Raw genomic sequence first — 13,077 nt, 5'->3', positions numbered from 1 at the left:
ATGTTTTGTAGGACGACTGAGGTTTAAGGGAAGGCAAGACTTGATCGATTTATATAATGCTGGATTGATAATTGTATAAAAGATCAATATGCAATATATAATGTCTGCAACTATAAACATGTTAACATGGTTTGTTTATGGATACAGAAACATAGATTGATGGATAGATAGATAGATAGATAGATAGATAGATAGATAGATAGATAGATAGATAGATAGATAGATAGATAGATAGATAGACAGATAGATAGATAGATAGATAGATAGATAGATAGATAGATAGATAGATAGATAGATAGAGACAACCCTAGGACTAAGTTGGGGTAGATAATTTAGAAGAGTCTGCCTTGGAATAAGTTAGGATAGATGAAAGGATTTTCTAATCATTAATGAGGTGTGGTGATCGAAGGACAGACTTAGGTCTCTAATAATTGAATTGATTTGAGGGGCTTTTATATGGTTGTGGGGTCTTCACATTTTTGGTTATCTCAGGACTGGCACACCAGTCATTAGACACATCAAAACTTTTTTACAGAATATGAGAGTCTTTGAGGAGCTAACAACTGTACCTAATTTGCACATGTAAGCAAATCTAGCTAACCATAGCCCTTCATCTTCTGCTTTCACACCAGAGAAATGAATAAATAAATAAATAAATAAATAAATAAATAGCAAATAAATAAATAAATAAGTTGGTCCAGTAGGACCAGTGTTTTGCCCCAGTTAACAAATTGAAAAAGGAATAAAAGAAATAATGAATTAAGATAATGAATCAGTAATAAAATAAATGTCAAACAATATGGAACCCAGTTCAGATCTCTGTCTGATGTCACTAGTAGCATTCTTTTGTTGTGAAAGGGTATCCCAGTCCTTAAGGGTGTGTGTTCCAGCAGTGAGCTTGTTGGCTAACCAGTGAACTTCATGGAAATTAATTCTGATTTTTTTTCCCAGATCAAAGTAAGCAGTATGTTTGGACTTTCCCCTCATCCAGGCCTTAGTAATATTTTCAAAGAAATCAACGTATTTGACTAGGCAATATCTGCTTTTAACCAAATTTGAATTGCTGAGATAAAAGATAAGGTAGATTATATATATTAAAGTGGTGATAATTTCAGCTGTTATATGTCCCTTGGTTTTACTATTAAGGACTATAATTGCTGAGTCTAGTAGTAAAGCCACCCTGTTGAAGTTGTAGCACTATGGTCATTCTCCATTTATCATAACCAGAGGAGAGACTCAAGCTGGACAATTTAAAGAAAGGACAGGCAAGGTGCTTTTGTTACATGTTAGGGGCAGCTGGGGATGCTGTCAGGACCCAGAGAGCTATTTTTCCATATTTTATAGACAGCTGATTGGATCTAGAGATTTTAGCAAGGGTGACACAATGTGAATGGAGAAAACTGGTGGACTCAGTGGGTGAGGAAGTTAAACCTGAATTTTGGCTTACTGTATTGACAATTACATCATGGTCATAAGATATTCCCATTATTGCAAAGTTCCATGCATCACTGCAAATTATTTCTAAGCTTTTTTATATAACTGGACAAAGCTTTGTAGCTGTCATTGGTCACAGGTATAACTACATATTTTTGTGGCTGGTACCATCCCCCTGATCAGATGATCCCCTCAACTTTAAGTTAAAAAAATCACGTCCTCAGACTTATGCTTTTTTTTCCCTTTGAAACTGTAAAAACTACTTGTTCAATTTGTAATAAGAAGCTGATACAGTTTATGTTACACACTGAGCACTACAAATCTTCAGTTCTGACCGCAAATGAAATACCAGCATTTATTTTGAAATGTTTGTATGCACTGAAGACTGATTAGAATCAGCTGATCATGCCTTGTAACACTTTGTACCTGGGGCGGCTGCCGTTTGACCTATTCCAGCAATGCCTCTACCACTGGTGGTGGCAACAACCCTGCATTCATATTCAGCTTTAGACTTCCTGATTTTTTTAAGTGTTTTACTTACCTAATTTAATTCTCTATTATACTGAGTCCCCGTGGACTATGATGTTTGCAGATGACATTGTGATCTGTAGTGAGAGTAGGGAACAGGTGGAGGAGACCCTGGAGAGATGGAGATATGCTCTAGAGAGAAGAGGAATGAAGGTCAGCAGGACTAAGACAGAATATATGTGTGTGAATGAGAGGGAGGATAGAGGAATGGTGAGGATGCAAGGAGTAGAGGTGGCGAAGATGGATGAGTTTAAATACTTGGGGTCAATAGTTCAGAGTAATGGTGAGTGTGGAAGAGAGGTGAAGAAGAGAGTACAGGCAGGATGGAGTGGGTGGAGAAGAGTGTCAGGAGTGATTTGTGACAGACGAGTACCTGTAAGAGTGAAAGGGAAGGTCTACAAGAGGGTAGTGAGACCAGCTATGTTATATGGGTTGGAGACAGTGGTGTTAACAAAAAGGCATGCGTTTGAGCTGGATGTGGCAGAATTAAAGATGTTAAGATTTGCACTGGGTGTGACGAGGGTGGACAGGATTAGGAATAAGTATATTAGAGGGTCAGCCCAAGTTGGAAGGTTTGGAGACAAAGCCAGAGAGGCACGATTACGTTGGTTTGGACATGTGCTGAGGAGGGATGCTGAGTATATTGGGAAAAAGATGCTAAGGATGAAGCTACCAGGTAACAGGAAAAGAGGAAGGCCTAAGATAAGGTTTATGGATGTGGTGAGACAGGACATGCAGATGGCTGGTGTGACAGAGCAAGATGCAGAGGACAGGAAGAAATGGAAACAGGTGATCTGCTGTGGCGACCCCTAACGGGAGCAGCCGAAAGAAGATGATGATGATGAGTGAATGAGCTGTACCTTTTTGTCTGAATCTTTAAAGCAAACAGCTGCTTTTTTCCCAGGTTTATAAGAAATTATTTGCAATCCTAAGTTTTTATGAATTTGCTTACGCTGATTTTGTATATGTAAAACTGAAGCTTCACCAGTAGAAACTGTACTGCTTAAATCTATTAATAAATACACTATTTGAGTAATACAAAAAGTATGTGTTTTGAGACTAAATTAAGAGGCTACATTAAATGTGTTGCTTTCTTAGCCACACCATGACTTCTTCATATAAACTAACATTACACTGCTTTCTCACTATGCATTTTAGTTGTTAAGATCAAATAAATGTTATCTTTCTAACTGAATCGTTGAATCTTTAGACATATCTTCAGTCCATGTGTGCATGTATGCAGGGGTTGAGGGTGGCGAGGTACACATTTGCTCTACAAATTAATTTGTTTAATAAATAAATAAAATAGCAGCATTGTGTGTTATTTCACATCAGTTAAAAACATTAGGTTATCCTAGGTCATAAATATTATCCCATTTCACAAATATTATGACGTAAGGTAAAATTATGACTTTGGTAAATTTTCTAAAAAACTACCTTACTTACTTCCCAGAACGTTGCTTCTTTGCATTACATTAATAGTCATATAAATGACTGAATATGAAATTACAAGACATGTGAAATGCAATACTACACTTAATGGTTTGATACAGCCAGAGCAAGCGGGAGAAGATATATTTACTGCACACTCTGCAGGCAGTATTTTTATCGTCTCCCGTACATTCATGACAGTTTGGAAGTCGACCTCCTACAAGTTTCTTTGCCTCCCACAGCCATGCTCAAACTGTATCAACATTCCTCTCTAACTCGAGCTAGCATTTATTTAAACATGTCAGCATTTTCTATCATCAGCATTTATCTCACTTTCAATTAAAATTTCACTCCAGAATAAAAGATTGCTGGCAAATAATTTAATACTCCCACAGATGGTTTCCAGGGTTTGCCTTCTTGAGCCAAAGCAAATGAGATCTTTTAATGTTTTCGTTTATATGCATTATTAATGATTCTGCTACAGAATGACAGACTTAAGCTGAATCATGTAAACCAGTTCTCTTCATTCTATTTGGCATTAGGAATCACCTCCATTTTATTTTTGAAATAGGACTTTGTCATTAAGAATCTGGATATAATTTATACTTACCTTATACAGTAATTAAAAACTGTGGGACAGATTCCAAAAGATTTGCTGAACTTGGTTGAGCGTGCCAAATTCTGCTCAAGATGTATGGGAGAGATGGTAATATGGAAATGCATCTCAGTCTCAGCATAATGTAACCATAACAGATAAGTAATAATGAAAGTTATAAGCAAAAACCACATGCTGATGAAAAAAGGTCCATAAGTAGATATAGTCCCGTTAGTAAGGCATGTATATGACAGGTATAGAAAACCAAAAGAATATGTCCATAATATGTGGAAAAGACTAACAGAATATAAAGGTGCATTAAAATATCACTATCATACTGCAAATATCTGTAATATAATGCAGATCTCATTGTAAATCACCACAGAGTAATTAAATAGTATGGCATATATATTTTGGAATCTGTCACAACCCACAAAAAATTAAATAAAAAATTATTAATTGCAACAAAGTAGCTTTAACTGTCATATCGCCATCACGAACTGTAACTAATGAACTGTGTGAGACAAGTGTGGGAACACAAGTAAAGCACATATCCACAGAAATAGGGTGATAGAATAGCAGATGTAGGGTGAGAGTGAAGAAGAGGGTCACACAACAAGGATGGTGAATAAGAAGGTCTGAAGGAAAAATCAAAGGGGCATGGGTATTTTATTTATTTCTTTTTTTTTGTGAGAATAGGCCCCTTTTTTATTTTTCTAGAGAATAGAATGTATGGAAAAACTACTTAAAGTGAAGATAGGGAAAAAGGTATGTAAAATACACAACATATATCAATTTACAGGATGGACAAGGGTTGATGATATACATAAAGGATAGGTGAGATACACAGACAATGCACATATGGACTGCACAGCACAGGTCAAGGAGACCTTATGAACAAGGTATGGATGCATAGCAGCTAGGGTGAACCACAATAGTGCATTACATACCAATGTACAAAGCACCACTGAGATGTTTATGTGTGACAGTCATACCGAAAGGAGTATGACTGGTAGTAAGCATAAGACAGCAATCAGGAAATGAGAATTGCTGACTTTGCTGCACAACAACAAACATGATCGTGCAGTAGGCTGTCAGCAGTGCAAATATAACCCAATCCACAGCTAGGCTGATCACATCAACCAAAGGAAATGCAGGAGTAATAAAGCAGGGGTCAAATTAAACCCCCAACCTTGCATGAAAAAGGTAAGCTACTCTGCCCAGAGTCAAGCAGCGGTACAGCAGCAAATACGTTGTTGCCGTATAACAATCGCTAAGTATTTACGCCACATAGCTGGACAAGAGGAATGGGATGCTATTGTCACAGGATGCACTACATGCCAGGGGCAACACAGATGGTGATTAGGTATGCAATGTACATGTGTCATGTAATGATGTCATACAAGTGGGACATCCAGAAAGATCAGCATTTGTACCTCAACTAATGGCATGCAGTGTTAACAGTGATAAAGACACGTTACAAAATATCACAGAAAAACAAAAAATAAAAGTAAGCAAGTGCATTCACATGTATGTAGGAAGCATGGAAAGTCTGTCAGGAGAACAGTTCCTACACAGATGAAAATGTCACATTAACCACCACAGTGCATAGATACAAAGTGCTCATGCTTGACAGCCTGTCTTGGTGGCAAAGTATCCTACAAGCACAGTACACCCTACAGCCAATGATGCCATAGTACACAACTGTGAAAATAAACATATAAGTATGACATGCAGAACTGTAACACATAGCCAAAAGCTATAAGGAGGATGGGAAATGGGCACATTATGTCCACAGTACTGAAGAAAAGCATGTCTGAAAAAGCTGTCACACAAAAACACAAGACAAGCATGTCCAAGTAAAACCATCTCACATGCATGTGTCCCCAACACAATATTGACTGCAAGTGTGACATAAAAGATGCAGCAAAGTGCATGCAGCAAGGGTCTGCCAACATAACAACTGCGTTGTCAGCTGGAGCCTGCAATCTGCATTAGACCAAGCTGTCATATACAAGGTCATTACAGGGTCATAAAAGATAACATCTTGGGCCACATTATGCAGTTAAGGCAGGCCACAGGCAGAGTGCAGGAGTAACTGACCTGTCTGTCTGTACACTGTCAACATAGGTGACAGCACTGTATGTGTGTGTGGCATAATGGTGATAATAGCATTGACACATCTGAACATGTATCATTATAGAGATAAATAACATGGCCCCATAAGAGTCAGACTGTGACATGCATAACAAAATGCACACAATACAAGCATGATCGTAATATGGGAATTGTCAACAAATATGTGAGTATAAGTGAAACAAAACCTAAGTTTCAATACATCACAATGGCAGCATAACATGAGTTGAACACATAGCCAATTCTTATGATCCATAAGCATCTACTTGATCGGATTGAAAATTATGAATGATGTCATATGCAGTCTCTTGGAAGGAGTCACTCATGGCCCATGCCACATCCTGAGAAAGTATGCCATCATGTCCTGCATCTTTGTCCAGAAGACATCTGTCTCAGATGGGGTCCCTTAGGTTGTCTGGTTGGGGGTGGTAGAGCTCATTATCATCTCTCTGTTGGAACAATTGCTCCTGATAGTTCTACTACCTCCTCCACATCATCATGATCTGGATGCCCTCACTAGCGTTCGAAGTTGGAATCTGCCGACAGACATCAAGTACGCCTACCTCATCTCCTGTGGATGGGTGGATTAGCATGGGTCCCAGACTCTGTAACATGACAGTAAACATAAATGAGTAACATTGTAATAACAAGCCAAAGTGGTACCAGACAGCATCAATGTGTATAACAATACAACATTTCCAAATTGTGTAGAGTATGAAATTACCTACTGATGGGATGTGCAAGTATGGTGAGCATTAACCCATCTGTAGTAACCAACCATAACACAGTACCAACCATAACACAGTACACATTTTACTGTTATGTCAGTCAGACTGACAAGGACAATATCTGCTCAAGACAGTGATATTAGCAGTAATGCAGTCATCAAGTTAAGGAATAGACTGGCATAAAATAAAGTCAGAGGTAATTATTTACTTAGGGAATATTCAATACAGAATGCATGGCAGATACAATGTGTTGAACCCCTGCTGTATTATTATTATGAAGAATGGTGTTCTCACCATTATACTCAGTGCATGATACAACAAAACAAAGTTAATGGTGCACAGACAGCATTTAGTAGGTGAGTGCATGCTCTAAGGTATCATGTACCCTGCATTTATATATCAGAAGTACTGAGACTGTAACATACGTTACAGCACAACTATTTATGTAAAATACATATGTAAACACTTATGCAAGCTTGTTAGCATAAGCATGGTCATGTAGATGTATGTGGAAATATCTGTAGATATACATATATATCCATACATATTGTCACTCACCTACATATATATCCATACATATTGTCACTCACCAGGTCAGGATAAGACAAGTGAGTATCATGGCTTCTTGTTCAAGCAGCTTTATTGTATGCAAACACATCATGAGGTTAAGTAACTTTAACTTAGAAACAGATTAACTATCATACACGTTAACATTATGGCTGCACCTTCAAAATGGCACTGAAGGTAACATGTGCTTGGTATTTATGCATGCACAGATATTGGAAATGCTTCTTTAAGGTACAACACACCCGTTATTCTACATCATCCTTCACTGAAATTAATGAATATGCAATTTACATAGAAATTATTTTCATCATGCAATTATACAAAGCTAGATACATATATACAACTATGTCCAAGTTGTTGTGCATCACTCTAGGCTTTGAAATGCGACCATATTGTGTGACGTGGATCTGGTTTAGCAATTGGGGTTGTCTCTGTTGACTGTTCAATTTTAAGAATACTGGAATCATCTGCCAGAACAGTATCAGGAGTCAAGACACATTCTGGAACAGGAATATCATCTGGATTGCTCTGAGAGTTCGAGTCTTTATCACAGGTATGATGCTGCAATATTGGTTCTGCTACAGGAAGAAAATTTCTGCGATTTCTCCTGTACTCCACACCCTCGGATTTAACAAAATGGGATCTCGGCCCAGCACAAATAGTTGTCACTTGACCAATCCAGACGAAACATTTCACTGTTTGTGTCCTCACTGTCTCTCCATTTTTCAATGGATGAAGAAATCTGCTTGACTTATCATAACTGGTCTTTTGGAAAGAATGCTTTCTAGATAAATGGGCTTTGATTGCTTGTTTTTTCTTAGCTTTAATAAACTAGAACTGATAGACAATGTTGTTCTGGTTTGGCTAGATTGAAGTCTCTGAGCAGGTGAGCCAAATATGTTGTCACTGGATATGTTTCTGAGATTGTGTAAGTTAAAAAAAAATCGGTATTATCATGCTTTGACATCAAGTAATTGCTTTGCATTCTGTACTGCATGTTCAGCAAGTCCATTCAATTGCGGATACTCTGGACTACTAGTAACATGTACGACGTCCCATTCTCTGGCAAATTTCTGAAACAATTGACTGGTGAATTGTGTACCATTGTCAGAGATTAATTTCTGTGGACTGTCATGGACTGAGAAATGGCGTTTCAACTTAGTAATGACTGTAGTAGAAGTTAGATTAGGCAGTAAATTGATCTTGAACCAATTTGAATAAGAGTCTACCAGTACTAAGTAATGTTGATTGTTCCACTCGAATATGTCAGTAGCTATTAATTGACTAAAGTAGATCAGGAATCTGACTTAGTTGAAGTAGCTTTGAAAATGAGCTTCAGTACTATTACATACTGAACAGGAAGACAGTACTTTATCAATGTCTTTTGCTAGAGAAGTCCAAAATACTAGTCCTCTTGCTGTTCTCTTAGTAGATTCGGAAACTGGGTGATCACAATGCAAAATCTGGATATATTCTTGTAAGGAAGCAGGAACAACAATTTTAGTACCATTGAAAATAATGCCATCTTCCATCAACAACATATCTCTGTAAGGAAAGTAAGATTGCCCTTCTGGTAGTACACCTGATTGCTTTGACAGCCAACCAAAACTAATATAGTGATTGAGCTCCTGCAAAACTGGATCAGTCAGTGTACAATCTCTTAGCACATCAAGTCTTGTGGTAGAAAAATTACTCACTTCCATGACATCAAAGTCAAAATTCTCTGCATGAAGCTGCTCTGTGTCATTTCTAGGTACTCTGGATAAGGTATTAGCCATATAAAGAAGTTTGCCTTTCATATAGACCATTTTGGATTTGTACTTTGGCAATTTGAGCATCATTCTTTGTAATCTCGCTGGAGCTGAATGCATAGGCTTTTTAAAGTAGTAACTAAAGGTTGATGATCAGTTTCAGTCTGGATTTCTTAGCCATAGATATAATTATGAAACTTGGAATGTGCAAACACTATTGCCAAAAGTTCTTTCTCAATTTGAGCATATTGCATCTTAGTCTGGGTAATTATTCTAGATGCATAGGCTACAGGTTTGCATTCTTGGAGAATAACTGCACCTAAACCAAATCTTGAAGCATCGCAGGAAAGAGTTACTGGTTTGCTGACACCATAGTATCTTAATGTTGGGGGGGGGTTAGAAATGTTCTGCTTAAGAACTTCAAATGCTCTCTGGTGCTGGCCTAGTCATGACCAAGTAACATTTTTACGTGTGAGCTCTCAAAGGCACTGTCAGCTCACTGAAGTCTGGTATAAATTTGCACAAGTAATTGACCATACCAAGAAAACACTGTAGAGCTTGAACATTATCTGGTGCTGGCATCTCAAGAATGTCTGCTTGCTTGGATGGGTCTGGTCTAAAGCCCATACTTGTAAAGAAATGACCTACATATATAACTACTGGTAGTCTGAATTTGCACTTCAGATGATTGAGCTTTAAATTCACTTCACATGCTCTGTCTAGAACTCTCTTAAGGTTTCTGTCATGCTCTGCTTCACCATTGCCTCCAACCAATATATCATCTACTATTATGGCACATAGATAGCCAGAAAAAATTTGCTCCATTGTGCAGTGAAAGACTTCACTTGCAGAATTTATTCCAAATGGCATCCTGAGGAATCTATATCTTCCAAATGGGGAACTGAATGTAGTCAGTAATGAAGATTTGTGATCAAGCATCACTTGCCAAAATGAATTCTTTGCATCTAAGACAGAAAAAGCAGTGGCATTTGGTATCTGGGTTGCAACTTTTTTCAATGTACGCACTGGATCATGTGGTCTCTTCAATGTTGTATTCAAATCTCTTGGGTCAATACATATTCTGATTTCATCTCAGCCTTTTTTATGACCTGCTACCATGAACGACACCCATTCAGTAGGTTCTGTAACTGGACAAATTACACCTTGTTGCACCATTTTGTCCAACTGAGCTTTGACCTTATGCTGCATAGTTATCGGAACTCTTCTTGCTAATCTGACCACTGGACTTATTTCTAGGTCTGATTTCATGGAATACACAACTGGAAGTTTGCCCAATCTGTCATTGAAAACATGATCATACTCTGAAAAAATAGCAGTTGTGAAGCTGGAACTAGGACATGCGCTTATCTGATGAACTTCTTTGGTAAAAGAAAGCAGATTCATTTTCAAACTGTCTCTGAGACCTAGTAATGACTGCACAGGTCTTCTAACCACACAGAACAATAGGCTATAACAGTTATTGGCCACATAACATGAACACACTACTGAGTCTTCAGTCTGAATTTCTTCACCTCCATAAGTTATAAGTTTTGCACAACTAGTCACATTTAATTGTTCACCAGCTCTGACCTTTGCAAAAGTATCTGCAGACATGACATTACACTTTGAACCAGTGTCTACTTTAAGCTTGGTGGATTTACCATTGAGCCAGACAGTACAAAACACTTCATTTCTTGTTAATAAATCTACTGCATCAACCTTTTCACCAATTACTGATACACCATCTACATAGAAAGCAGACTGTTGCAGCTCTATTTGATTAACTTGTTTTTTGGAGTGACCCTTCTTTGTAACTGTGTGAGGCTTACTTGATTTACAAAAATCTTTGAAAATTGCTCCATTTCTTACTATGGTTGCCACCCATCCCGTTGTCAGCAGGACACTTACGGGTTAAGCCTTGTCATCCCATTGCTCACACTGTCAAGCAGTGGGACTTTAAAAGTCCTGTTTTCCAATACATGATGAATTGCCATGGAAAAGCTGAAAATGCTTCCAGTTTTTCCACGGCAATGCGGTTACATCACTAACCATTTTTATTTTTGGTTTGAATAAACATATGTTTGTGCGTTAACTTGGTGCATTTTATTTCATTTTATGTATCTGTTTTATGCTCCTTGTTTTTACCCTGAGTCGTTCATATTCTTTTTGTTTGGATTCTTCATTTGTTTGGCATAAGGGGCACACGATGAACAATGGATATATCTACTCCTGAGGATGCAGAAATTTTGCCACATGTTCGTTTTTTACAACTTTTGGATGTATCTGTGAATCCTTTATTGAATGCAGATTTAAACAGTGCTGCTAATCAAGAGAATTTTAATAACCAACAAATGCCTGAATTTTACAAGAACTATAGGGAGATGGAAAATCTGCTATATAAATACAAAAGACTTCAGTGGCGCACATCTTCAAGCATCTTTGGACAGTAAAATTATTCCACGTGGTCTCAGGATTTTAAATAGGCCAACATATGGGGACACATATCTTGAGTTGCTATGCAGGTGGCAAGAATTAAACTTACAGTTTAGTTCTAGGTATATGGAGCTATTGATAGATTTTTTTCTTTCCCATTGAAAAAGAGCTGAAGAGCCAGATTATTTTACTAGAAAGAAAGATTTCTGAAAGCCACATGAATGATGTTGTGTTTAACAGAATGGAACAACTTCAAGAAAATATTGTTTCATATGAGAAAAGACTTCATACAGTTAAAATGAATAAATTGAATCGAGATAAACTTGATTTTATGAAAAATCAGGTTTTCTCTTGGTGCAGAGAACACATGAGGGCGTTGCCACAAGAGAATGCTAATTTACAGAGTAATCAGACTGTTGCTACTTCCGCTCCTCAAGGAAGAAAGTTTATGCTACCTGAAACTGCTATTGAATCAAATGCAACAAGCTCTCAACATAATCAGCCTGCTGGCAATCTTTCTATGTCAGTAAGCAGAACAATATCAAATGAAGTTGTTGATGAGTGTATTAAAACATCAGTGAACAGTAGTGTTATTACTCTATCTAACTGTGAACAGCAAAGCTCTGCAAACAACAGAGCAGCTTCACAGTTGCACTGTTTAAGTGAAAATCAAACTGCAGATATTGTTAGTAACTATATACAAACTACAAGTGCTTCCATGAGTTCTGGGAATGTTAGCAGTCCACAGAATGCTGTTTTACATCAACGAGAGGAAGTAAATAATGTTTTATTGGACAAGAATATGAAAGGGAATTTTTCTTTGAAAATCCCCTACCTTACAAAATACAGTCGAGGAGTATGTCACAGTCAAGCAAACAGGTAAGGAATCAACACCAGGAAGAGAACATGCAGTTAATGAAACGGAGAAGAACATGAATACAGGTTTGGTAACAAATATTTCCTACATTGTTTCAAGTAAAGAAGAAATTGACCTTTTGAATAATGGATTAACATTTATTCCTGCTAAGAAAGCAGATTCAGCAGAAATGCTGAAAGATTTAAGACTGTTGGGCAGAAGCCTTACTTTAAAAACTATGTTTCCGGTTCAAACGAGTGACATTGTTACCATTTATAAAATACCTAGTACTTTCATTCCTGTGTTCCCACCAGGGATACAAACTTTCATAGATGTTTGTGAGACTGGCTTTAGGGAATTGGATACGCAGACAACTAAAGACAGGTTTTGCAATTTGTCTAATGATGAATATAGAGCTATGCAGCAACTAAAGAATATGTGTTCTGTAAAGGTTAAACTAGCTGACAAGGGTGGGGGTATTGTAATACTGGACAGAGACCTTTATATTTCTCAAATGAGAAATTTGTTATTGAATACACAAGTATATCAATGTATTAACAGAACAATGGTCAATGGGATTATAGATAGGGTGTCTTTTTTTTAAATTTTTGATCTTTT

The sequence above is a fragment of the Protopterus annectens genome, chromosome 12.part0 (genome assembly GCF_019279795.1).
Source record: "Protopterus annectens isolate FY-2018-M chromosome 12.part0, PAN1.0, whole genome shotgun sequence".
Lineage (NCBI taxonomy): Eukaryota > Metazoa > Chordata > Ceratodontiformes > Protopteridae > Protopterus > Protopterus annectens.
The sequence above is the reverse complement of the archived record's forward strand: the minus strand, read 5'-3'. Positions refer to the sequence as shown.